The following is a 26,688-nucleotide window of genomic DNA, read 5'->3' on the forward strand; positions in this document are numbered from 1 at the left end:
CCGTTTTATTTTATATTTCATAACCATCGTTGAACAACTGACCCAATTTTATAGGTTTACGACTACTAAGGTTCAACTCTGTAGCCTTGTAATTTTGAACCCAATTTAGAAGACTGGGAAACTCCCGGATCGAGTATTGGAAGAAATTTGCCTTCGTGGAGGACTTTTTGATGGAGCTAAGCCGCATTTGCATGACATGGAAAGGAAGACCACGAGAATCTCCCATGGTTAGAATGACGGCAAGGGGACTCTAACCCATGATCCGTCTACCACTGTGGATATTTCACGTCAGCACTTATATTATTAGTATATTATAAGTCCAAATTATTAGAAGCACTGCAGTTTTTTAATAATTGCATGTTTTGCACGAGTTTGTATGCAAGACTTTTATATTTAAACATACATTTAATGAGTTTTTATTCAGGAAACTTTTTATATACTTCCTATTTGTATTTATTTTTAACGTATTGCATTATAACGTATTGCAATTGATACACGAACGTAAACAAATGCAAACAGGTACCAGCCACATAAAAATAATAAAGCTGTATAGTATCATCTGATAATTAAGATTTTACATAGAATCTTATACTGCGTGTAATAATTTGGCCAGGGACTGCATTCATTTTTTTATACTTGAAAGGAAGGTATTCGAAGTTCCTTTCATAAATTAACCGGAATTTTTTCATGTGTGATATTTTTTTTGTTAAATTGTTATTAATTAATCTCTGTATACTCGTATCAAAAAATTGTAAGCACCATAGCCATTATTTTGGATGTTCAAGTTAACGTTACATTTTGATTTGCTGTGCGAACACTGTGAAACTTAGAAGATTTAAACTTCATAGATGAGTAGAAAAATATAAACGATGGAACAAAGTAATCTATAAGTGAAAATTCGTTGGATAATTATTAACTGTTAAATATGTTATGTGGGCTGCTCTGTCTGGCCGCATGATAACAACTACAAAGTTTAGATTTGACGGGGGCAGAAAGGGTTATTTTCGATTATGAACAGGCTTCATACGTTATTGGAATTTTAGAAGCTTTTTGTGCGGATTTTCTTCACATTTTTTTCATTACGTTAGAGTTTGATTTGCTACGCACAAACCATAAAACTTAGAAACTTGAAATTACGATGTTATGTATTCAAGAGAAGGGGGAAATGAAAATAAAAATTTTATTTAATTTGTGTTTCATTTGTTTTGATTTTATTATATTTTCTTTAGTTTATCTTTTAGTTTAACACTTTGAAATTTAAAAGTAAACTTTTCGTTTACGGAGAAATTTTTAAAATTAGAACACTTTTATACTTTTTTAATTTTCAGCATAAAAAGGAATTGGAGCTATAATCAAGATCAAATATTGCAGTTTTTTACAATTTAGGACTTATTAATTACTTCAAAACAGACTAAAGGAATTTTATATTTGATTTTCAAATCAGTGATTGGCACATTGTGTATCTTTGTTGGTCTTATAAAACGATGCGATTGGCAATGTTACGCTATTAATATACCTGAATCATTTAGGCAGACCCATAATGACTCAGGGGTTAAAGCGTTCGTTTTCCAATGAGGCGAACCGGGTTCGAATCTCTGCGATGGCTGGTCGACACGAATACAGCATCCGGCTTACACTGACCACAGCGCCGACATGAAATATCCTCAGTGGTAGACGGATCAGGAGTTAGAATCCCCTTGTCGTCAATCTAACCGTAGGTTCTTGTTGTTTTCCTCTCCCTGTAACGCAAATGCGATTAGCTCTAGCGAAATATCTTAAAAGTAGGCAAATTTTCCCCAATACTTGATCCAGGAGTTCCCTTGTCTTCCTTATTCTGTTCGGATTTATAAGGCTAAGAAGGTAAACATTAGTATTCACCAATTCAAAAATTGGTTCGGCTCTTCTAAAACGGTTAAAAAATAAAATAAAATCATTTAGGCAAATGATGAGGAATCTCATTAAATATAATTGAAGAAGTAACTCTTATATTTATTCATGTAGCATTGAAATACTAAAAATAAACACACTACACAAAACATAAAGAAGGATTAGCTATACTAATCTCTGAATTAAGTATGTGAATGAAGGCGTTGAAAATATTAATTAAGCAATAAAGAGTTTCTTTTGAAGTTAATGTTTATGGCTTCTTTTAAATTACCAGATAAAGAACGCTTGAAATTCTTAGACTCTACGCAAACGATCTTAACGTTAAAACATAGTCATTAGCTGAGTAATTTTTTAAAAAAAATGTAGCTTATGCTGTCATTATCTTAACAGCTTCTTCTTGCCAATATTAGTACTTAGTACCAATTTTGTTCCATATTTTGTTGCGCATGAAGAACATTTTAGTGATTTAAAAAACTGCTCAAAGATTTTTCAATATTAAATCTGAAAAATAAAAAAACATATTACACATTTTCTGTATTTTAGGTATTTTTGTATAGGATAATATTTTGAAATATTTTAAAAAATTTTCAGAATTGGAGGCATGATAATTACTTACTGTTGTTTATGTGTAAACTTTAAAGCTAAGTTACTCTAATTTGCTAAAATGTAACTTAGAACTTACCTACTAGTCTACATTTATAATGATATGCTGTACAAATGAGATTTTAACAGCATTGGAGATTTCAACATTTAAACAGCTCTAAAAACACTCTTATTTAACTTCTGAATTGTAACTATTTAAAACTGTAAGAATTATTGAGTGATTAGTTTATTTCAAATACATCTTTGATGCTCAATATAATATTTGTCAGAGGCATACTATTTTAGAGTAGCTTTTAACTACATATTTTAATATTTTACTACTTTGAGCTTGTATTTATTACATCTTTACCACACAATTGATTTAGTAATAATGCTGGAGATTTCTAGAAATTTTAGTTGAAAAAAGTTAACTATAGATTCAACTTTGGCAGACTATTATGCATGGGCGTTACATGTTTGTAATTTTCAAGGAGGACGAATTTAAAATACTAAGTCTTAATGGTTAACTAAATTTCACACATTAGAAAAAGAAATTCTTATATATGCTAAGCATTTGAAAGAAAAAAGCATTTTTAATCGTTTTCTCTTTTTTAACTTAACAACAATTTAAATCGATTATAATTCAGGAAAATTTTATTTTCCTGAAATATTGATGGAGACTCTTAGCGATTTCTAATTATTGAGAGGAACATGTAAACACCACTAAAAAGTCATTAAGTATGTAATCCCTTTACTAATTCTCGACGCTTTCAGAAATTTGACATTTCGTGAATTACGTTGAAAAATTCCCGAATGACTCTTGTACATCCATGAAGTACCAAATGTAACTGTTGCGTTACAAAACCACAACATCGACTTACTTCCGTCGTTACAGTAGAGTAACTTTTGTAACTGCCCTGTTAATTGCAATAGTAACTTCCCGGGTAACTGCAAAAACATCAAAATGTTCGAGTCTTAACTAAAAACAGAAACGAATCGTAGCCCAGAACATCGGGTAAAGATAACAGTTACATAATTTTCACGAGTTTGTTTACAGAAAGAATTCTAAAATCAAACTGATTGATTCCAGAAAGCTTATAGTTAGGTTACAGCAAACGTGTATCAGATGCGACTATGGAGGGAAAGCAAAGTATTGGGGTACATGGTTCAAAAAGGTGAGTTGAAATATGCTAATTAAATTACTAAATAGTGCGGACGATATTTTAAGGTTCGGATTAATTCCCAAAACGAACATTTGCTTAAGAAACATATAATTGTTTTTAAGGATTTGAACTTTTAGCTATCTAAATACAGGGAATGTCGCTAATAGTCCACTGCAAATACGGGTTCAGTAGTTGATTCAGGTGAGCGATCAATAGTTTAGACAGACCCCAATACTATTGTAAGAAAATAATAATTAATAATTTCACTTTACGGTATTTTGCTTCGTCAATGCAAAGATAATTTCGTGTAAAAAACAATTTTTGATTATAATTTGCTATTTCTTATTATTTCGCTTAATAATGGTGTAAAAAATTTTACAATAAGATATAAAAGATCAAATGGTTTTAAAGTATTTACTTGATTAAAAACGTCATGAACTTCAAAAATATAGAAATATGGAAAGAAAACAGTCGTCGTATTTCAAGTGATAAAAAACAGGCGCTCATTTTCAAGCCTTGTCAGACGTGAATACAAGCACTCCCTTCTTCTTCTAATCCTTACAGAAAACTTGTTACTTAAGCGCTTTTTCTTTTTCCATTTGTTACCAAATTTCAATTCTCCTCTCCCGTTTCGGTTTTAAAGTTAATTTTAGGCCTGTAATCAAAAATTAAATTTAAATGATCCTTGAGTTTTAATAATCGCTGGGACATGTACCACTTTCCTTGTCAGTGCAACATTGGCAGCACCCTACGAACTAGACGCCCTTTAAAATTTCGACTTAAGGCACACGATAGATATGTTCGTTATCAAGAGTACGATAAATCATTGTTGGAATCCTTGGCATTAATTCAATCTTGAGAGTGACAAAATTATTTCCACCGCAGTCACATCAGCTCATCTTAAGGCCTTAGAATCTTGTTTTATTCCTATGAATGCTGATTCCCTTGTTAACAACATTAGTTCTTACCACCACTCCATAGCTCGCGGAAATACATTTCCCCCTGATTTGCCTCTCTCAGCCACTGTGGGTTTTTTTTCTTCTGTTTTCCTCTTTTTTCCCTCTCGGCTTCAGTGGTTTTTCTAATTTTATTTCTGATCTTTATTTTACCATTGTTTGTTGGCAACTTTACATTTTATACTTCAAATAACATTTATTTCTTCTTATTTCCGTCTGAAAAGTCTTGAAAATGGACGCCTTTCTTTTGAGAGCTTAAAACATGTCGACTTTTATTTCCAATTGAATTTCCGAATGAAGCTTTTAATCAAGTAATATCTAATCTCTTCAGTTTCCTGGGATTGTTTATTAAGCATTTAATATTATACTATTTAAAGAGACAATTTTGATTTTAAAAAATCGGTCAAATAGTTCTTGGGATTAATTTATTAGGGTTTATTTATTCTCCCAAACATCAATATATCAGCTTTTAATTAAAGTTTCCTGAAGCGATAGACTTATCCTAATTTTGTTTATACTCCCGTCTTATCTTAAACAGTTATTTATCTCAGTTTTTTTAATGTCATTGTTTGCAGCAGCTCTCAAACTAATCCTTTATATTTTAATCAGATTACAGCTTAGAATTAAGGAAAAATTGAAGAAAATATAAATTAAATGCTATCTTCTACTTTACATTTTTTTTTTTTTTTTTTTGATTTTAAGGAAAACTCTGCGAGGAGTTTTCGAAAACATATACTAATCTCTTCAGTTGTGAAAGAGAAGTTGAATTGTGGAACTGAGCCTTAGAATTCTTACAATTTAAATTAATGGTTTCTAAGTGGTTATTTTTCTTTTACATCTTTATTTACATCAATCGAACTGATCAATGGATATCAATTATATACCTATTGATCTACTGATCAGCGCAATAGATATCAATACCGATTGATAGATAAAAATACGATTGGTCAGTCTAATTTTTATAGCAAAACAATTCCAATAATATTCAATTTTTTAAAACAAAACTTTTTTTTTTCAGTAATGTATCGCAACTAACTCCTTTCTGTGATGAATGAATTTTAAAATACAATGATGCGTAATCAGTATATCCGCTCATTTTAAGTTTTTAAAGGATCCTTGACTTTCGACACCGTTACTCATAAACTAGATCGAAAGCTTTGTGAATGGGCATGTTTCGTTCATGTTTAGATGGATTTAAAAATGAATGCTGAATCGATTAAAAATGCTTCATAAGCAAGTGAAATGAAATTTTATATTATTGTCCTACACTTTCATTCTTTAAATATTATATATTAGCTAGAAAAAAGAGTAAAATTTAAGATATTTCTTCAGTAGACAAAAACCAACATAAAATACTTTCATTGCGATGACAGTGTTTAAGACTATCAAGGAACAGTTATGATCAAGAAAGGTTTGTTTTAAAGAAAGTTTGAAGTTGAAGATTTTTAAGAAAAGTTTGTTTTTTTGTTCTTTTTGTTTCCATATTTGAGGGATATTAACAACCAAACAAAACTATACCGAGTATTCTCTGACAACTGTGCTGAACCAAGATCTGAATCGTTAAAACGATTATAATTGTTAAGTTCTATTTCTATTTCTGATCTGCAACGGATTTCATATAATTTCAAGGTTAACACCGCTTCATCAGATTTTCCTCGAAACACTCAATGTCACATAAAATATTTTTGAATTTTTAATTAACTTATTTCTTCTTTTTTTCAAATTGTCAAAATTTAATTTTTGGAAAAGTTCGCAATTTTGCTCCTTCCTCTTCGAATAGCTTTTATTCGAATAATTCTTTGTTCCTTACATCAATAGGGCTCTCGAGGAGCATAGTTTGCCTTGGAACGGTATCAAAATCCGAAGATTAGCTCAGATCTTGCATACAGGGACAAATAAAAAATTAGTTTGCGTGTTTAAATAGAAAATAAAATGAGGACAAAGGTAAAGATACTAAAGACATGTCTAAGCTGTCGTTACTTCACATACCTGTTCACTGGAAATCTATCAATGATCAATTAGTTGCAAATGTAACCAATAGGAATAACTTTCAGATGAGATAGGAATAAGAGTCGTCCAAGAGGAATAGTCCAAACTCCAATTGATTATATGATGGGAGAAAACTAATCTAGTTCAGCCTCTGACTTGGAAACCTCAAAAACGACGATAAACAATAAGTAAAAAAGTAGATAAAGAAAATGTGTAATTAAAATCATCACACACTTACTTATTATTATTTAATTATATACATTGTATTTTAATATGAAGATCTCTGAAGTGTATTTTAAGAGATAATTCGCTTTCCATTCCTTGTATTAAAAAAGCACAGTTCATGATATTATTACAAGGTAAATAATGTTCAAAAGTTCTGGAAACTTCCAGATACCGATGGGAGAAAACTGATCTAGTTCAGCCTCTGACTTGGCAACCTCAAAAACGACAATAAACAATAAGTAAAAAAGTAGATAAAGAAAATGTATAATTAAAATCATCACACACTTACTTATTATTATTTAATTATATACATTGTATTTTAATATGAAGATCTCTGAAGTGTATTTTAAGAGATAATTCGCTTTCCATTCCTTGTATTAAAAAAGCACAGTTCATAATATTATTACAAGCTAAATAATGTTCAAAAGTTTTATTAAACAAATAAAATATAAATATGTCTACTCAAACAATAGAAGATAGCACTGAACTATTTAAAGCATACACTCTTGTAAGCTTTTAATAATACGAAATAATTTCATCTTGTGCAATATGGTTTAAGTTATCACACGGTAATATATCTCCAGAATTAGTTTCTTTCAAAAATGATGCTAATTTACAAACTGTCATCTCGAAACATTATGAAAAGAATTGTTTGCGATTCCACATGAATAGATATTCATTATCATAGTAGTTTAGCTGCCTTGGTAAAAAAAAATTTGCCATGATTTTGGAACAGTAAGATAAATGGTGTATATCATATGAATTTCACGTGAAAAAAACTTCTGAATGGGACCTTGATTATATGACATCATCTATCTGCTGTCAAGAGTTTCAATTAACTGTCTTTACTGTCAAAGCACTTACTTTCATAAAGAAACTTCCAGATACCGATGTTATTTATTGTGAGATTACCACACAATAAATATTTGCTTTCACAGTATGCGCTTGCAGAATCATTTTGTAAACATGATAACAATGGAAAAATAAATGCATAGTATTTATATTTGCCATTACTGAAAAGCAGTTTCTGTCAAGTATAATTATATGGAATAAAAACTTTAGTAATAACTAACGTTTTCAATCATTATTTTATTAAGTTTTAATTTTATTGAGTTTGCCTTTTTACACTGTAAAATAAAATCTGTTAAATTAACAGAAAAAAATATCAGCTTGTGTGCCAGTATAAAACCGTTTATTTCATGAAAAAATACTGCTATTTAAAAACGGACGCCTATTTTTTTAAGCAGATAAGTAATACTATTTTATCACAATCCAAATTTTAACAAAATTTTTTAATAATTGTTTAATTCATAGGATTAATACTAATAACAACTTTAGTAATAACTAATATTTTTAATCATTATTTTATTGTGTTTTAATTAAGCATTTTTACACTGTAAAATAAAATCTGTTAAATTTACAGAAAAATATATCAGCTCGCGTGCCAGTATAGAACCGTTTATTTTCATGGAAATATTCTGTAATTTAAAAACAGACCTCTGTTTTTTTAAGTACTGTTATTTTATCAAAATCCAAATTTTAACACATTTTTTTAATAATTGATTAATTCATAAGATTATTATTATTTATCCTTAACATGTAAAATTACTTCTTTTTTTTTCTTCTCATTTCACACACATTTTGTTTACCTAAGTTCAATTTCTTTTTCTAGTGCATTTGATTATTTTTCAAAACTAGGTAATCATCCATTTTTTTAAGATTAACAAGCATTAATAAAGTGTTCTTGCACAATTTTGTATCAGTTACATTTTTACCAACGAAATGTGTTCTATTTTATTGTGAAAAATATTGAATTATAAGAAAAAACTAATAAGTGAGTGGTACATACGGGGGTTGTAGAAAAGGTGGAGATCCTTATTTTATTACATTTGTTCAGGAAACTCCAATCCATGATAGCATTTGTGCGAATACATTCTTAAAAAAAAGAACTCTCTTTTTTTAAGAAGACACAATTCCGCGTAAGAAGCTTAATATTTCTAAATATGAAGAAAAAGGATCTTGTGGGGAACAGACATTCGATAATGTCAACCTTCATTTATCAAAAGGTACCTCAATATTGAATCGTGTTAGCATGTCTTATATACAAGTGAATTGATGTTTAATAATTGTAGTGGTAGTTACGCCAAAATACTCCCCAAACAGAATTTTATCAGAGATATCATTCGAGGAATGTACAACACTAGTTGCGGTATTTGCGAAAGACGGAGGAGCTGTGTTAATTTCACCGGATTTTGATCTCTGGCGGTAAGAGCTGTATTATGTTCACCGAGTATAAGCGTTTGTCGTGAGAGTTGTATTAAATTTACGGTTGTGTGTGTGGTCTCTCCTGTGTTGCTATTAGCAGTCGAGTGCGTGCAGGAACTCGTTGTGTGTTAATGCGGTTGAGAAACAACAGCGAGAGGAGGACAATGATGCCGTCACAAATAGTAAGTCAACTGTACAATGAGGACCATTCATTGAAGAGGGCGTCACAATTCATGTCGGCGAATTTTTGTCACGCCCGGGTCACCAATGCAGCTAATAGACTTTCGACCATGCCAACTTTCATCTTATAAAAGGAACCTCACGATTGAATCGAGTTAGTCTGTCTTATATGCTAGTGAATTGATCTTTAATAATAGTAGTGGTAGTTACGCCACAAATTCAAGATAACTTAAAATAAACAATTAGGTTTTAAATTTCGAGAAAATGTTTCAGTCCAATGATTATAGCAAAAAATGTGTGCTTATTCGAAAAGACCTAGTACCCAAGATAATATTTTTGATAAAAGGCGTTGTTATGCTTTTATAAATGAGACTTGAAAACTACCCAAGTCTCTTCTGTAAGCTTAACCCTTTAATGAGAAAGAGTAGGGTGATTTGAAAAGAAGTGAATTTCTTCTAAGCTGGAAAAGGAGAATTTGTTTCCAACTTATTCTTCACTAAATAGATGATAGGCCAATAGTTTAGAAGCTGAAAAGTTCAAAAAACGATTAAATTTGTACTTGTACCTATTTAGACATCTGATATTGATGTTTGAACATAAGAGACATTGTTTCTTCTGTAACGGATCAGGCTGAATTAAATGAGACTATACATGAGTCAATAGTACGTAAAATTCAAAATTTGCAAGCGTTTTCATAAATATTTTTTTCCTATGAGACATTCCTATGTGATCCAAACCGATTTGCGACCTTATGGGGTCATTGCAAAAATATCCTATGCGACATTGAGTGCTTAATGAAAAATCTGATGATGCGACGCTAACTATGAAATTATATGAAATCCGTTGCAGATCAATAAGTTTGTGTGGCGTAACTACCACTACGATTATTAAACATCAATTCACTGGTATATAAGTCATGTTAACTTGATTCAATCATGAGGTACCTTTTGATAGATGAAGGTTGGCATTGTCGATAACACCGACTCCCACATTGGTGATCTCCGGACGTGATTATTAGACACGCAGTAACGCCCACTTCGCAAAACTCTTGACAGTAACGCCTACTTCGTTGGATGGTCCACATTGAACAGTTGACTTGTGACATTATCCACCTCCTCACGCTGTTGCTACTCAGTCTCGATTATTGGACGCGTCGGCCTGCCTACACTCGACTGCTAATGGCAACACAGGAGCGACTACGACTGTGAAGTTAATACACCTCTCACATTCAGCCCTCAAAAATCCGGTGTCCTTAAAACCAGCTCTCCCGGTCTTTCACAAGTACAGCAACTAGTGGTATCCGTTCATCGAATTCTATCCGTGATAAAATTCTGGTGGGGGAGTATTGCGGCGTAACTACCACTACGATTATTAAACATCAATTCACTGGGTATAAGACATGTTAACTTGATTCAATCATGAGGTACCTTTTGATAGATGAAGGTTGGCATGGTCGATAGCTCCGCCCCCACAGTGTGGTGCATTTTCTAATGTTTTTTTTTAAATTTTTTTATATTGAATTAAATGCGATAAAATTCGAGATGATAGGATAAATAGTTTGAATTTATAAAGGCTTCCTTCATAAGATGCAATTCAAAAGCAGTACATTTATACAAAAGAAATCCTTTCTACTTTTAATATATTAACTCTTTTTATTTTTCACTTCAATTAATAACTATTATTAAAACTAATTATCATTGGAATTAATAATAATAAATGTCTTTTTACTTTTGTCCTCACCAAATTAGTGCCTTTTACCGTTATTTTTGCTTTTCAGAACGAAACTTAATTTATTTTTATTTCAAATACCGTTGATTTTAAATTATTTAACTTTATAGTAGAACGTCTTAAAAGTATAATTATAAACAGAACAATAACGCGGTTTCCGATAGTTCAGAAGAACGAATTTAAAGATGTAGTTTTTATTTTTAATTTTGCGCACTGCACGTTTAAAATATTTTTATTTTTGACCACATTTTTATTTTGTGTGGTCAATTTCAAATGAAAAATAGTAAAGAAATCTAAGTATGTATAGGGATGATAAAATCGAATCAGGATTAACTAAGGATGAAAAAAACGACCTAAATGGAAGAAAAGAAATCCATTAGTGGAACTTCTTATAAATAGATTCTGAAGTAAACTTTATTTTTATAGTATAAATTTAGGAAAAACTGTATTTAAGAAACTTAAGTTCTTTTATTTTTAGTTTATCCATTTCCTTTTAATAGTTTTTTGGGGAAATAATCCGTTATCATTATTCTTAAAGAAATCGTAATTTTTCAAAAAAGACAAATTACGAAATAGGATTTTCTGCTAAATGGAAAAGCTTCCTCGCATTCTATTAGAATTAACATCAAATAAAAATAATTAAAACATTTATAGGATTTCATTTTTCTATTAAAAGAGCAAGGAATCTTTCGAAATAAGTTTTATAGTTCATCCATGGAATATAGTTTTGAAGTGTATAACAGTTACTTATAAACTAGACAAATACAAATTTTGATCAAATATAACACAAGCCTGCGATAAAAAAAATACAAGGGGTCTGATTGCTGAACTTTATGTATTTTTTGGTGCTGAAATGGAGAAAAATGCAAAATATCTGTCACGTCACGTTTTTTTTTAAAAACTCAATTTTACAGGAATTTTTATGAATATTTACCATAAAATTTTTTTCGTTTTTGAATTTCTTGCCTGACCAGCATTCTACTTTGGTTAAATCTACAAAAGTACCCCTCTATGACATCTTCTTGTCATCGTCCTTCTCTCTGTCACAATCTCTCTCTACCAATAGCATCTCGAGAATTCTTATCTAGGTTCACTGACCTCTCAGAAACACTAGCAAGCGTAATAGGGAGTCATTTTTCGGAAGCATTTTAACGTCTGCTTTACTCTCTTTGCTCTTCGTGAAACATAGCTTCGAGTTCAAGACATTGTGAAAATTTCCCAGATGACTTTTGTTATATACGCTGCGAGCGAATATAGTGATGTTATAAATCGCATGAGGAGCATTACAGACTATGTAAGACAACTCTATCGTGCATATTTTGGCAAGAAACTTGGAGACCAGGACAAATCGTGGGCAAATCCTCATAAAGTTTGTGTGCAGTGTCTCAATGATCTACGCTTATGGCACCAAGGAAAGAAGACTGCTTTACGATTTGGAATTCCTATGACGTGGAGGGAGCCTCAAAACCACTTTGATGATTGTTATTTTTGTTACCGCCATATTCGTGGGTATACCCGGAAAAATCAAAGGCTAATATCTTATCCTGATAACATTCCATCGGCCATGCACCTCGTTTCTCATGGACCTGATGTGCCTGTGCCTTTGCCTCCAACTGAATTGCCAGTCATCTCTTCAGAGTTCGGAATATCCATATGTTCAAGGTTCCGATATCGAGTGTAAGCCATTTGCAACTGGTTCACCTCAGCCCTTCTCTCAGGTTGAACTTAATGATCTAACTAGAAATCGGGGCCTTTCGAAAGAGGTAGCTGAATTGTTAGGCTCCAGGCTGAAGGAAAAAAAACCTTATTGGCTAAAGGAACATATTTTTATAGGTACAGGAATCGTGAAAAGGAATTTATTAAGTACTTTGATGAAGAGAACTTGGTCTGTTGTTCTGATTTTCCTGGATTGATGAGCAAATTTAATGTCATCTATGATAAAGATGAGTGGAGGCTGTTCATATATTAATCTATAATAAATTTCAAAGCTGTCCTTCTTCATCATAGGAGCAGTATGCAACCGTACCAGTTGGACACTCAGTATATTTAAAAGAATGCTATGAAAACCTGGCACTCGTCCTGGATAATATAAAATATATCGACCATAGTTGGACCATTTGCGGTGATTCGAAAGTTATCTCCATACTTTATGGTCAACAAGGTGAATTTACAACTTTCCCATGTTTCATTTGTGAGTGGGACAGCCGTGTCAAAACTCAGCATTTGGTCAAAAAAGAATAGCCAAAAAGACAAAATCTTTCCAAGAACGTTATTCGAAACATCTTAGTTGATCCGAAAAAAGTATTGTTACCTCCGCTACATTTAAAATTAGGTGTAATGAAGCAGTTTGTCAAGGCTGTTCCGAATAATGGTGATTGTTTCAAATACCTGTGCAAAAAGTTTCCCAGTTCATTCCAAGCCAAGTTGAAAGAGAAAATCTTTGTTGGTCCAGATATCTGCAAACCCATGAAGGATAAAGAGTTTGAGACTAACATGACAGCAACGGAAGAAGAAGCGTGGACTGTTTTCAAAGATGTCGTCAGCAAATTACTGGGTAATTACGAGGATCCTAATTATAAAGAAATTGCAATGAAAATGCTGTACAAATTTAAAACTTTGGGTTGCTCCATGAATTTCAAAATGCATGTCCTTCACTCACATGTGGACTTTTACCCCGAAAATTTAGGAGCTGTCGGCGAAGAACAAGGGAAAAGGTTCCATCAAAATATCAGAGAGATGGAGAGTAAATATCAAGGAAGAAGGGAAAAGAACGTTCTCTCCGACTACTGGTCTATGACAGCTAGGGATAGATCTGAGATTAAGTAGAAAAGAAGATCATCAAAAATAAGTTTTAGAGGAAAACGAGTATGTGCTTAAGAAGAAACTTTTCTCTTTTGTTTTTTTATTGTTTTGTTTTCTGTTTCAAACTTTCATATACACATGAACAATAGTTGCTATTCTTGGTCAATCGTCAATTTTACATAAGTTATCTTAATAAAAGTAAATTAAAATGGTATGTTGGTGATTTTCTCCTAGAAACTGATGTAAAAAATTTAAACACAAGGAACTTATTGTTTTTCTCCCGACCAGAGGTGATTTGTGCGATCTGGAAACAGTATTTCTTATTCATTTTAACCTATAAAAATTAGCCGATAGCTCAAAAATCAATTTACTTTCACAAGATTAAGTTTTACTTAAATCAAAACTAATGAAGAAGATAGTTACCGAATAATACATTCAAAGAGAATTCCTTTCGAATAGGATTTTAGTAAAAACATTAATATCGATTTTACAAAACATCCTGACGTGATTGAGAAAAATGAAGGTCAATTTCGAAATCAGCACATCATATAACATATAAATCAACTGAAACTTCTCTTGTATTTTTCAAAAACTTAAATTTCGCAGACTTGTGTAATTTTTCTTAATTTTTTTATAAGCGTCGTTGAACAGCGTCGATTACTAATGCTGAACTACGTAGCCTTGTAATTTTGAACCTAATCCAGAAGACAAACTCCCGGATCAAGTGTTCAGAAACATTTGCGTTCGTGTAGGACTTTTCGATGGAACTAACCCTCATTCGAGTTACATGGAGAAGGAGACCACGAGAACCTTCCATGGTTCGCCTGATGGCAAGGTGACTCTAGCCCATGATCCGTCCACCACTGAGGATATTTCACGTCAGCACTGTAGCCGGTGCTAGTCGGATGGGGAATTCGTGACGACCAGCCATCGCTACAATTCAAACCAGATTCACCTCATTGGAAGAAGAACGCTCTATCCCCTGAGCCATCATGGCTCAAATACAAATTTTAATCAAATGCATATTTATAATTAAAATGTTATAATTTCGCAATGACCCATACTGAGGCACCTCTATAGGGAGAACTGAACCGTCAGCCATTATGGAGCAAACAAGTTCGCTAGTTACGTTGTGTTAATGCTAGCGTGAGAGATTGAAGCCATTTAGATACCTAAAATCATCAATGTGGATAATTGTGCAGCGATGAATAGGTTTACAATAACAGTTAACAAAAATCAGTTTTCAAAAAAGCCTTTCTATTGTTAAGATTTTTATCAGATCTCAAAAGTAAGAGGAAAAGAGTAATAAATTGCAGAAGATATGACAAGAAGACTGGAAGTGGAGCTCGGTTATGTGATGTAACTACTCACTTATTTACAATTTATTGAATTTATTTACTTATATATGTAGCATGTAAACAATCTCAAGTTGCTAGAATTTGTTTCTGAATACTTGTTTTTGTCTGCTCCTTTAAAAATAAATAATCCAATAACTTTTTGGGTTTACTTGAATAATTCAGTTCTAACTACGGTGGTGTAAGAAATTAAAATTATCTCTAGAACTACTGAAGCAATTTTAATGAAATTTGATATGTACATACATTGATACAGTACAAAATAAATAACCATTCAACAATTGTAATACACACGCATGATCGTGCATAACACTCGTTGGAGTCGGAAGGTATGAAACAGCGGTTGCAGAATAAACAGAAAATGGGTTAATAGGGGTATGGTCGTCCCCTCTTACAGATATACAGGCCTTGCAGCGTTATTTGATACTTGAAATAAGGCAGCTTATCATTTCCTGTGGCAATTGGAATGTGGAAATTTCATACCTCCCGACTCCAACAAGTGTTACGCACGTCACGGTTATTTGTCTTGTATTGCATTAATGTATGTGCACATCAAATTTTATTAAAATTGGTTCAGTAGTTCTTGAGCTAATCGACCAAGTCTGCAAATTCTCTTAATTTCTTATACCAGTGCAAATAGCAAATGTAGAAATTTCCATTGAAAACTTCATTTATTAAGTAAATATTTATTTAAAATATGACCTTTAAACAACACTTAATTATTAATTTAAAATTTTGAATGTTTGTGTGGTATAAAACTAAGTAAATAAAGGCAAGAGATTGATTGAATAAGTATACGATAAACTTCTCGGAATCCTCAAGTTTTGTATTCACTTTTAAGTATTTCCGTTTGTTTTGTTAAAAATAAATATTTACCTCTTCCTAATTGTATTTCATTTTTATTTACTATTTATCAGATAGTTAAGTTTTCAATCCTAGCTCCTTTAATTTTTTTTTAGTCACTTATGGTAAAATGTCACTTAATGTTCAAACGGTTTGTTTACGTTTTATTAAAAGAAATCTATCTAAAATGCTATATTTAATACGTATTTAGACATTTTAATGTTGTTTTTTCTTTCTTCAAAATTCTTGAGTTGTTGAAAAGTTAAGGGGAGTATGTTTACAAAATTTAAACTCTGAATCTTAATGCGATTTAATTTAAGTATGAAAATATAAAACAGTATTTAAAATATTTTCTTGTAGGTTCATTTTGAAGAGTCTCAAATTAAAGTAAATAAGAAGGACCTGATACTATTCCAAAAAATTAAGACCTGATACTATTCCAAATCCTTTAAAAAATTCCTCCAAAGAGACTGAAATGGATAAATTGTCCAAACCCAGAGTCAATTTTAGATGAGCTTAAATCTAATGCAAATATAAGTAAAGTTCGGCCTACTAAGCTGTACAGTGGGAGAAATTCGAAAGATGTCATTCCGTTTGGACTACTAAATGATTGCATTTCATGTTTGTGGTAACCCGCATTGAGTCTTTCTCTCTTCTGAGAGGTAACTCTTTAATAGGTTTTTGATAAGGGTGAAAAACGGCTAAAAACCGATTTGTCAACAAAATGGCTTTAAAGAGTTAAACAAGAAAAGAAATTCAGAAAAATCAATGGATATTTTACAGTGTATTCATCTCAATGAGAAATTAAAAGCATGTTCTTTGAAAACGTTTGATTAAATCCACATATTTAAAAACATTGTTTTGGTGATTTAAATGAAAAACATATAGTTCTGAATATATGCAAGAGATCCGTACCTATTACAGTAGAAAGTTGGTAAGTTTTTCTTTTTTTTACTTCTCATCGCATATTGTATGTTTAAATTTAAATGAATCAGTCAAATCAAATTTATAGAGATCTTACTGAAATATCACACATATTCTATTACAAATATCAAACCTTTTAAATAAGTAAACAGAAAGTCATTTCTGATGTTTGTCAAATAAAGTTACAAAAGATCAACTCAGTTCATTTCCTCCATGGATTGAATATCCGCCCGTAAAATTTGACTTTACATTGTAAACAAAGTTTGCAACACCCATAACAAAATTTACTCTGACGAAACAAAGCTTTTGAGAATATATTTCAATACTATTTACTCTGCTTTGGGAACAGAGAATTAGTGGAAAAAGTCTTAGAGGAGTCAATGAAGTTCAATTTCGACAAATAATCAAAACAAAATACATCTCTGTTGAAAATTTAAATTCCATTTAATGTTTCATCGGAATTCAAATTGTTTCTGCAGTTTATTAGTTTTATTTATCTCAGCGTAATAAGAAAGACAATGTTTGGAAGAATTTTTATGTTATTAATGTTAGAAAACAAAACAGAGTAAACATACGGTATAAAATCTGCTAAATTTACATAAAAAAAACTGTCATCTGGTGTGCCAGTATAAAACTCTGTTTATTTCACAGAAAAATACAGTTATTTGAAAGTGGATAAGTACTGATGTTATTTCGACGAAAAAAAACTTATTTTAACAAAAAATCTCTTAATATAATTAAAAAAAACTCCTATTTTAATGAAGAGACTTTTACAACATCAAAAAACTCTATAAAATAACTATGTCAACAATGTAGATGGTGCAAACCGAGAGCAGAATTTGCATGACAAGTCAGTGCCGGTATTCGAACCCGGTCAATTGAAGGTGAGCGCTTTGTCCTCTGTTTAACTGCAGCTCTAAAGTATGAGTATACAAAAAACTGTTAAACCGTCCTCTTTCTTAAAGACTTACTTATTGAAATCATATTTAAAAGTATAAAACGTTTAAAACTCTATTAGTCTATCCTCATAAAAATGTCTGACAATTTAAATTAACCAAAAAATTATATCTAAAGACAGATAATAATCAGATACAGTATCATTTCGACAAAGAAATCGAATCGCAATTTTATTTATTCGATTTTCCAAGTCATAAAATAATTTCTGAAAAGCAAGTGCAAGTATAGAAAATAACTTGAATGACTTGAAAAAAAAGATTTGAAACTGCATGGCTTGAACTAAAATTTGAATTTACGGTTTTAATCCGTATATGATTAATGTTAAAAACAAAGGAAAAACAGTCAAATACACGAAGATAGTCTGTAAAAAAAAAGGAAATTTAATTGCACACAAAGGTAACAATCAAAAACAGAAAAATCTGCGTCTTCAAAGTTTTTTTTAGGCAAAAGAAATTTCTGTGTAACAGTGCAGTTTTATGTTAAGGAATCAATAAAATTATTTTTTAGTGTTTTATTAATAAAAGCAAGATTTCAAAAACGTTTTCCTCAAAACACGTTTTTTTAATTAACAGCTATACGTTCTCAATTTCAATTCAATCGAATATATTTTTTATGAAATAGAAAAATCTTAGTCATAATCAAGAATATCTTTAAAACAATCCCAATGGGCATTGTGCAAATAAGCTTATACTTTCACGACTTTTGATCGAATGGTCGAATTTTCACGAACAAGTATTTGATCTTAATAGTTTAAAGGTTACTTAGGGAAAAAAATTCATTTTATTAGAAATCAAATTAATCTCTTCTAGAATTAAGTTAAAATATTATTAAATTTTAATATTCTTCAGAATTTTGAAAGTTTGAGTTCCCCCCACTATCAGACTTTGTTGATTTAAATCAGCTTGATTTAAATCAAATGATTTTTTTAGATCATTGATTTAAATCAAATGATTTTTTTTTAAATCATTGATGTAAATCAACTGATTTTTTATGTAGATATATAAAAAATTTTGATTGTTGATTTGTTTATTTAAAAAGTTAAAAAACAGTGTTTTAAATTTATTATACTTTTATTATTTATTATTTTAAATTATATTATACTTTTATTAAATTATTATTAAATTATTACACATTAATTTCAAATTACAGAATTAAAATGTCTATGTTATTAAATTAAATAACCCAGAGTTAGAATTGTGCTGTCTCTTTTATCAATAAGCATTTTTTTCTCATAATGTTTACAGTATCTCTCACTTTATCAGATTTTCTATAAAGAAATTTTGTAAAAAAAAAAATTCCAATGAGTACATCGATTTTTTAAATTTATTTAGCCTAACTTATCTATTTTGATAAAGGATTAAAAAGGAAATTCTCTATTTCATCTAGTTTTTAAATTTCAATCATGCATTTGTTTGAACATCGCTTTCAAGTGCTTTGAAACATCGAAAACTCAGCTAACATCTATTCATTTTAGATCAAGAAAAAATTTAACATTAAATTTGAATATTTTTCACCTGCATTAGGTCAAATTAATCTCTTCTAGAGTAAAATTAAAATATTATTAAATTCTAATTTTCTTCAGGGTTTTGAAATTTTGAGTTCACCTTACTGTTACATAAACCGTAATCACTGACATAAACTAGTCACACAGATTCATAGATACTGTGAACACTGCTTTGAGTGCTTTGAATCATCGAAAACTCAGCTAACATCTATTCATTTTAGATCAAGCAAATTTAACGTTAAATTTGAATATTATTCTCCTGCATTAGGTCCAGCTCACAGTTAAGCAATAGATGAATTATTTTTGTCCTTAAAACGTAAATTACGCTGTAAAAAAAATTTACAATACATTTTTGAATGTATCCATCGTATGTTTGCAATTTGGGTCACTTTTTCACCGAAATAAAATCTATTTATAACTGAAAACACTACATGCTAGTACACTAATTATACTGAAATGCATAAACTATGTGTATGCCTCAGTTTTTAAGATAAATGTTCATAAAAGAATACTTATGTCCCAAAGTATAAGTTTGATGTTCAGATTTATGTAATTAAGTTCTAAAATAAATTTTATTGTTGCGTTTTCCGCCGAAAAAATTATTTTGAAATTCAATTATCTGAAAAAAAATTACAACTCATAAGCCTCTGTTTCAAAGATTGACAACCATAGAAATTAATTACGATGCAAAAATATAGATTCCACTGTTTATAGTAGAAAAATTAGTTTCTAAAATGATTCTACACTGATATAATTTCCTTTTGTATTTAGTAGACACAGAATAAAAATTGAAAATTTATTATTTTCATTCTTAAAACAAACTTTAGTGATGCAAATATGTTAAAGACTATTTTTTCTTGTTAATAAAGAGGGATTATTCTAAAACTTGACGATGGGAAACAAAATTTCCTTTAAAAGAAAAAAACTTATCAGACGTTCATTATCTGTTGTGGGAAATTGAAAAATTTCTCAAAAATGATAATTTACTTTTTCAGGAGAAAAGCAATTTTTTTATGAAAGAAAGGAGATCATAAAGTTCACGTGTCACAAGCATTTTATATTTTATAATCGTCGTTGAACAGCCGAACCAATTTTGGGTTTACGACTAGAAATCTTTAACTCCACAACCTTGTTATATTGAACCCAATCCAGAAGACAATCGAACTCCTGGATCAAGTATTGGGAAAAATTTGCCTTCGTGGAGAACTTTTTAATAGAACCTACCCTCATTCGAGTTACATGGAGAGGAAGACCTCGAAAACCACTCATGGTTATCCTGATGGCAAGGGGACTCTAATCCATGATCCGTCTACTACTGAGAATACTTTACATCAGCACTGTGGCCGGTGCGAGTCGGATGCGGAATTCGTGTCAACCAGTCATCGCTGGGATTTGGTCCCAGGTCATAAGTATATAACGTTTTCTGTTAGGTTTTCAAAAATTTTGCATCACGGGAATACAAAGAAGACTATGAAAGTCCATCTTAATTATATGATAGCGCTTAAAATAAGCATTTCATGCAATATGTTATGTTAATTTTAATTTAAAAAATGCTTCTAAGCTACTAATAAAGTTTTATTAGTTTTGAAATAAAAAGTGTCTTATTATCATCTCTCTAACTTTGATATGCAGTTATATCTGAAATAAATAAGGTCAAGTTTAATTACTTACAAATCGCAGTTGAATTTTTTATTCTGGACCTATCTTGGTCATAACAATTGGTCATGGCAAACGGACAAAGGTAATGCATGTTGAAAAAAATGGACAACGTTTTTTTCACTGGAATGTCACAAAATTCATGCTTCAGAAAATGAACACAGTTCAAAACACGTGCTTAAGAAAACACATAGAAAAAAATACGCGTTTTTAATGCTCGACCTAAATTTAACAGCTACGTGCACCCCCGCCACCTCACCTCATCTTGACACTCTGTAATCTTGTTTTATTCATTTGAATCCGTCACGACATTAGTTCCTCACCACCTTCCTTACGCATGGAGATGCATTTTACCCTGATTTGCCTTTCGGCCACTGTGATTTTTTTTTTTTTTTTTAAATCTGTTTTTCCTCTTTTCTCTAGCTTGGTTTTTAAGGCTTTTCTAGTTCTGTTCCTTCCCCTTATTTTTTCCTTTTTCGGTGGAAACTTTAAATTTTTACAAATCACTTTTTTTCGTTGCATCCAAGTCTGTCAAATCTTGAAAAATGAGAGCCTGTTTTTGATGCACTTTAATCATATCGACTGCCATTTGATTTTTGCATATTTTTAAAGCGGATAAAGTATTCTATCTGATAATACGAGAGGAATGACAGCAAGGGGACTCTAACCCATGATCCATCTACCACTGAGGATATTTCACCTCAGCAATGTGGGCGGTGCAAACCGGATGTGGAATTCGTATCGACTGGGATTCGAACCCGGTTCGCCGCATTGAAAGGCGAACGCTCTATCCCCTGAACCATCGCGGCTCTAGAGTTAACATTAAAGCATCACTGGCTGCGGTCAGTAAGCGGATGGGTGGCAACTTTGATCAGCCTGCGTTGGGATCCAGAGAGTTCGGTATCGGTGCCCGTTAAACTGTTCTAAAATAAAGTGATTGATTTCCGGAGCAGGTTGTCGGTAAACCAGAGCAAGGGAGCCATCCCCTCTGAACAGAATCAAAATTGCGGTTGTATGTCTTCGGATTATCTCAGGTGTGTTTCCCAGACGGTCGCCAACAGCCCATTGCGCAACTCTATTTCCACGTAAATAAAGTATCTGCCTACCTACCTAAAAAATCGTTTTTTTAGTTTATAAAAAATATTCAAATGTCTTTACATCCAATAATCTTTCAGAATCGAAGTAAGCTGATTTATATTCTGATTTAAATCACAACAATCAGATATTTGCACTTCAATCACAGCAAAATACAAACTTGATTTTACTAGATGTAATTTAAAGTCAGGTTCGTTTAAGTTAGAAGTGAGAAGTTAGTTAATTAAATAAAAACCTAGATCGTTGAAAAAAATTCTAAAGTAATCTTAAATTTTAATGAGAATTAATGTTTCAGTTTATAAATCAATTTATATTTCAGACTAATTATATCATAATTGAAACTAAACTATCAAGTAAATTTATAATCAATAAATTTTGTTCAAAATGACTAAATTCAACAATGATTGTGATTTATAAGCCTGACTCAAGTTATAAATCTGATACTGTAAATTTTATTTTATTTTAAAACCGACGCTAAACATTCGAACCAATTTTTGTGTTTACGACTACTAATATTCAACTCCATAACCTTGTAATTTTGAACCCAATCCGGAAGTCAAGGGAACTCCTGGATCAAGTATTGGGGGAAATTTTGCCTTCATGGAGGGCTTTTGATGGAACTAACCCGCATTTGCGTTACATGGAGAGATAAACCATGAAAACGACCCACGGTTAGCCTGATGGTAAGGGGACTCTAACCCATGATCCGTCTACCATAATCCGTCCGAAAATATTTTACGTCAGCACTGTGGTCGGGGTGAGCCGGGTGCGGAATTCGTATCGACCAGCCATTGCTGGGATTCGAACCCGGTTCACCTCATTCGAAGGCGAATGCTCTATATACTGAGCCACCACGGCTCTATAGTAAATTTTGAAAAAAATTTCATCTGCAGACAGTTTTTTAAGTTTGCCCGACCTAAAAACTCAGATTAATTTTTTTAGGTTAAGACTCCTTAAGAGCATTTGCCTTTTTTAGTGTATGTTTTTAGAATCTTTGTTGAAACAGAGTCAAAATTAATATACTGGTTTGGAGTTAAATATTAGTGCTAAATGAAAGTGCAAAAATGAATGTTGCATAGTTAATGTCGAACCACGAAATTATAAACTCGTAAAGGTGAACAAACTAGCTGCATAAAGGCTGCCAAAATATTAAAATAGTTATATTGCAAATTAGAATTATAATTATCATTTTTAATCCATTATAGGAGATATATTTAGTGGAGAATTTTAAGAGAGCCCCAAAAACGAAGAGCATGAATACCAAAATCAATGATAGGCAGAGTGATAATGATTTCCTAAAGGGTGAACACATCGCCTAAAAAGAGCTGGGTTAAGATATATAAAATCTAATTCTCTTTATATATGCGTTATTAGTAAACGTAAGCTACCAACTCTAATTGATGCAGAAATATAAAAGAAATATTCAAATATATTTTTAAGAAAAGCAGCTTTTGCATTTAAAATATACCTTTAAATTGTTATCAGTGTTAAAAGTATTTAAATAAGAAAAATTATGTATTTGCTTTTATTTGTTTCTGTTCCTACTATTTTCTTTTTAAGAAAAAATTAAAACAGGATGTCTAATTCATTATTCAGCATTATGACTTTTCTGCTGAACTTAGTAGCTTAAGGGCGTTGAAGATGATTTAATTATCATATTAACGAGCTTATAATTACGTTTACTATCTCTTATATTATTTTATCAATTTTTCATCGGATTGAACATAATTAAGAAAAATATTCATTATTTTTACACAACTGCTCCTCATAAGAAAGTTATTATATCTCGTGAAGTTGATATTTTTTAATGGTACTCATTATTTTTTGATTATTTAAACTTATTTTTATTATTTTAATATTTCATTGAAGGTTAAAAGGCTGCGCCTCGTATTTGTACTATTTTAATTTGCCATACCTGAAAGGTTTGAAAACAAATTATTATAATAAAAAACGTAATAAAATAATATTACATTACACTTTTGTATTACTAGTTTTAAAGATTTATAGGTAAAAAATCCACTAAGAAAAATGAACAATTTATATCTAGAGAAAGAAAAATCTAGAAATCATTAAGAGTTTTTTCACTTAACAAAAAGCAAATAAAGAGCGAAATAATTTTAATAATTAAATTTGGATTATATTCCAGCATAAAACATATTATTGAAATAGGATATATATATATATATATATATATATATATATATATATATATATATATATATATATATATATATATATATATATAATACAAAATACAAATTAAACAAGTAACGAAAATATGATTAATGTTATATTTCTTTATCATTATACATGTATAACATTTTTTGACACAAAGTAAATTGACACAAAAAAATATGAATTTAAGCAAGCAGTTTCTCTCAGTATTCCCTTACGAGACTCTAAACCATATTGCTTTTCTTTTATTTTATTCTGAGCAATCGTGAGAAGCTTTTTTCTGCTTTTTCAGCAATACGTATAAGAACTATGCTAGCAATGCTCGATTTTTGCAAAAACAAATCCGTTTTCTCTCGCCATATCCTATACTTTTTAGCACTCACACCTGCACCAGATTTATATATATCCCTGTTACAGGATCCGGAAAAAAATAGCATCTGTAGCTTTGAATTTAAAAAAAGTTTAACATTTTCAAAATTGTAAGGAGTTTTATTGGAAAAAGAAATACAGCTATATTTGTTCTTTCATCAGAAGTATTCAAATATATTAAATATATATATATAATATATATTTAATAGAAAGTTACTTAGATTTGAAATTTATTTGCTGATATCTCTTTTTCATTAAAAAAAAATTTCGCTATTACATTCGCAAATTAAACTCAAAAAAATAATACATTTGCGATATTACAAAGTTTAGTTTATGAAAATTAAAAGGGAATAAAGTAAAAAATTGAAATTTCTATTTCGATTGAAAAAATGAACTAGATTTTATGACCGTAACATATTTTCTACTCATATTCTGCTGATGAAAATTTCTTGAAAATGATATTTAAATGTCTTATATATTGAAACCGTCTATAGTTACCGTTTTGTATGCAGAAGAAAAAGGAAACAGAAAAGGATCACTAGTGTACCTTAGGCTCATGAAATCTAAATTTATTCGAAAATATATTTGAAAAAGGCATATTCTTTAAAGTTATTCCTTGTTGTATAAACTTAATAAAAAGAAGTAAACTATAAAAAACACTTAAACACTCCCAGAATAATTTTTAAGAGATAAAAAATTAAACTAGGCATATAATTACACACAAAATCAGTTTCACTTCAACCGTTGCGTTTCACTTTTGAATTCAAGTTTTTTTTCTCCAGATTTTAAAGTCCAACATGATTTGTAATGATGCATTGATCCTGTATGATAATAAAACTATTTTCTTCAAAGATTGGTCGTAAAATATTTTTAATGAATTTGAATCATAATTGTTTGTTTATATGTGTACTGAATTTTTTTAATCTTTCAAGTAATGGAACTAATTTGTAAAGCAACCATGTAACATAAATTTCAACAAGGGCTTACACTACAAGAAAATCAAAAAATAATGAAATCGATAAAACTAAAACTAAAAAGAAGCTTACCCTTTTGTATAAAAATCTCAGATGAGAGAATTATTATTTTCATAGTTCATAAAAACATCAAATGTTGTCCTCTTAATAACTGTTTTCACATATGCACTTCATCATGAATACAATTACTTTTTTCACGGTATTAAACATATAATATTTTTTTAGTAATCGACGAATTTTACTAATCATTCACAATTATCGTAACTCCCACTTAATAGAACTACGATTCAAATTCCATCAGGTTGTGGTCAGTTTTTTCCATTGCCCTCCGGTAAATGACCTAGGTCATACAGGCATCTGAAGGGCAGATTTGTTGACCACTCCTTCGGGAGCACCATATTAGGTGGGCCAACGTTGCTTCCACAGTAAGGACAGATAATACAGAGAGTGAAAGAACATCCATGCCTTTCCCCCGGGATTCGAACCCAGAACCTTTCTGATGCAAGGCCAGTTCCCTGACCCCTACACAGGTCGGTCGACGGTTGTGATCATTGCTGTGTATACAATTTGTTGTGCTCATTCAGTGCGTTGTCCCGTAGTTGATTGATCCCGCAGTGGACTGATCGTTAAGACACGGTTCCCAGCAGATCACCGAAGTCAAGCATCACTGGCTGCGGTCAGTGTGCGGGTGGGTGCCCCACTTGGATCAGTCTGCGTAGGGACCGAGGGTGTGCGGTATTGGTCCTCGTTAAACTGTGCTACCGTAAAGTGCTCGACTTCGCGCGCAGGCCATCGGGCTACCGAAGCGGGGGTGCCATCCCCGCCGCAGAGGATCAAAATTGTGATGGCATGTCTTCGGGTCATCCTCCGGGATGTTTCCCAGACCGTCGCCAATAGCCCATTGTGCAGCTCTAGTGCGACGTAAATTAACAACAACAACAACAACCCGTAGTTGATTGATCGTAAAGACACGGTTCCCAGTAGAACCCGAAGTCAAGCATCATTGGTTGCAGTCAGTGTGCGGGTGGGTAACTTTGATCAGCCTGCGTATGGACCGTG

At 31.3% G+C, this 26,688-nt stretch overlaps 1 long non-coding RNA gene across 3 annotated transcripts in view; it reads right to left on the reverse strand.

Annotated features, from left to right (window-relative positions):
* The window catches only part of LOC107445494 (uncharacterized), an 81,668-nt gene extending 55,692 nt beyond the window's left edge, over window positions 1-25,976 (reverse strand). For all 3 annotated transcript variants that reach the window (XR_006225182.3, XR_006225183.3, XR_001584267.4), the window contains exon 1: window positions 25,702-25,976. This is a non-coding gene — a long non-coding RNA (uncharacterized LOC107445494). The remainder of the gene's footprint in view (window positions 1-25,701) is intronic.
* Between the last annotated feature and the right edge of the window lie 712 nt (window positions 25,977-26,688).

This window comes from Parasteatoda tepidariorum, chromosome 7 (genome assembly GCF_982258835.1).
Source record: "Parasteatoda tepidariorum strain Cologne lab strain chromosome 7, Ptep-v5.0, whole genome shotgun sequence".
Classification (NCBI taxonomy): domain Eukaryota; kingdom Metazoa; phylum Arthropoda; class Arachnida; order Araneae; family Theridiidae; genus Parasteatoda; species Parasteatoda tepidariorum.